The sequence below is a fragment of the Arachis stenosperma genome, chromosome 2 (assembly GCF_014773155.1).
Source record: "Arachis stenosperma cultivar V10309 chromosome 2, arast.V10309.gnm1.PFL2, whole genome shotgun sequence".
Taxonomy (NCBI): Eukaryota; Viridiplantae; Streptophyta; class Magnoliopsida; order Fabales; family Fabaceae; genus Arachis; species Arachis stenosperma.
Genome location: NC_080378.1, coordinates 21,428,096 through 21,430,643, shown reverse-complemented (window position 1 = coordinate 21,430,643; position 2,548 = coordinate 21,428,096). Strand labels below are relative to the sequence as shown.

The 2,548-nt window shown below is 39.1% G+C and overlaps 1 non-coding gene across 1 annotated transcript; it reads left to right on the top strand.

Moving 5' to 3' along the window:
• Positions 1 to 1,188: 1,188 nt before the first annotated feature.
• On the top strand, positions 1,189 to 1,296 carry LOC130964022 (small nucleolar RNA R71). Its single transcript, XR_009080135.1, has one exon. It is a non-coding gene; the product is annotated as a small nucleolar RNA R71 (small nucleolar RNA).
• The last annotated feature ends 1,252 nt before the right edge of the window (positions 1,297 to 2,548 follow it).

Genomic DNA, 2,548 nt, shown 5'->3' with positions numbered 1-2,548 from the left:
ACTTGACCCTAAGTCACACAGGGCCTTCTGAAAGGTCATGGTGCCTATGGTATAAGGTATTGAAAACTTCCCAGGATCTTGTCTCTTTTGAGGTAATTTCTGCCTAGACAAGTCATCCAGTTCTTTGGTGAGCAAAGGAGGTTCATCCTCCCAAGTCTCATTGCCAAACAACTTGTCATTTAGCTTCATGATTGCTCCAAGGTATTTAGCAACTTACTCTTCAGTGACATATTCATCCTCTTCAGAGGAAGAATACTCATCAGAGCTCATGAATGGCAGAAGTAAATCCATTGGAACCTCTATGGTCTCAGTGTGAGCCTCAGATTCCCATGGTTCCTCATTTGGAAACTCATTGGAGGCCAGTGGACGTCCATTGAGGTCTTCCTCAGTGGCGTTCACTGCCTCTTCATCCTCTCCAAGTTCGGCCATGTTGATGGCCTTGCACTCTCCTTTTGGATTTTCTTCTGTATTGCTTTGAAGAGTACTAAGAGGGAGTTCAGTAATTTTCTTACTCAGCTGACCCACTTGTGCCTCCAAATTTCTAATGGAGGACCTTGTTTCAGTCATGAAACTTTGAGTGGTTTTGATTAGATCAGAGACCATGGTTGCTAAGTCAGAGTGGTTCTGCTTAGAATTCTCTGTCTGTTGCTGAGAAGATGATGGAAAAGGCTTGCCATTGCTAAACCTGTTTCTTCCACCATTGTTGTTGTTGAAACCTTGTTAAGGTCTCTGTTGATCCTTCCATGAGAGATTTGGATGATTTCTCCATGAAGAATTATAGGTGTTTCCATAGGGTTCTCCCATGTAATTCTCCTCTTCCATTGAAGGGTTCTCAAGATCATAAGCTTCTTCTTCAGATGAAGCATCCTTAGTACTGCCTGGTGCATTTTGCATTCCAGACAGACTTTGAGAAATCAAATTGACTTGCTGAGTCAATATCTTGTTCTGAGCCAATATGGCATTCAGAGTATCAATCTCAAGAACTCCTTTCTTCTGATTTGTCCCATTGTTCACAGGATTCCTTTCAGAAGTGTACATGAATTTGTTATTTGCAACCATTTCAATTAGTTCTTGAGCTTCTGTAGGCGTCTTCTTTAGATGAAGAGATCCTCCAGCAGAGCTATCCAAAGACATCTTGGATAGTTCAGAGATACCATCATAGAAAATACCTATGATGCTCCATTCAGAAAGCATGTCAGAAGGACATTTTCTGATCAATTGTTTGTATCTTTCCCAAGCTTCATAGAGGGATTCTCCTTCCTTCTGTCTGAAGGTTTGGACTTCCACTCTAAGCTTACTCAATTTTTGAGGTGGAAAGAACTTTGCCAAGAAGGCATTGACTAGCTTTTCCCAAGAGTTCAGGCTTTCTTTAGGTTGTGAGTCCAACCATATCCTAGCTCTGTCTCTTACAGCAAAAGGGAATAGCATAAGTCTATAGACCTCAGGGTCAACCCCATTAGTCTTGACAGTGTCACAGATTTGCAAGAATTCAGCCAAAAACTGTTGAGGATCTTCCAATGGAAGTCCATGGAACTTGCAATTCTGTTGCATTAGAGAAACCAATTGAGGCTTAAGCTCAAAGTTGTTTGCTCCAATGGCAGGGATAGAGATGCTTCTCCCATAGAAGTCGAGAGTAGGTGCAGTAAAGTCACCCAGCACCTTCTTTGCATTGTTGGCATTGTTGTTGTTTTCGGCTGCCATGGGTTCTTCTTCTTTGAAGATTTCTGTTAGGTCCTCTACAGAGAGTTGTGCCTTAGCTTCTCTTAGCTTTCGCTTCAAGGTCCTTTCAGGTTCAGGGTCAGCCTCAACAAGAATGCTTTTGTCTTTGCTCCTGCTCATATGAAAGAGAAGAGAACAAGAAAGTATGGAATCCTCTATGTCACAGTATAGAGACTCCTTGAGGTGTCATAGGAACAGAAAAATAGAGGGAAGAGGGAGAAGAATTCGAACTTAGTGAGATAGAGTTCGAATTGTGCATTGAGGAGGAGTGTTACTCCATAAATAGAAGGATGTGAGAGGAGAGGAAGAGTTTTTCGAAAATTAATTAAAAAGATTTTAAAATCATTTTGAAAAAGATTTTGAGGAAGATATGATTGAAAACTTTTTTTTTTGAAAAAGATGTGATTAAAAAGATATGATTTAAAAGTTATTGTTTTAAAAAGATGTGATTGAGAAGATATGATTTGAAAAACAAATTAAAAAGATTTGATTTTAAAAATTAATGACTTGGCTAGCAAGAAAAGATATGATTCAGACATTAAACCTTTCTCAATAGAAAAGGCAACATACTTGAAATGTTGGATCAAATCATTAATTGATAGCAAGTATTTTTGAAAATGGAAAGAAATTGATTTTGAAAAAGATTTGATTGAAAAGATTTTATTTGAAAAAGATTTGATTTTGAAAAATTTTGAAAACCTGAAAAAAATTTGATTTGAAAACAAAATCTTCCCTCTTGTGCCATCCTGGCGTTAAACGCCCAGAATGGTGCACATTCTGGCGTTTAACGCCCAAAGCACTACCCTTTTGGGCGTTAAACGCCCAGCCA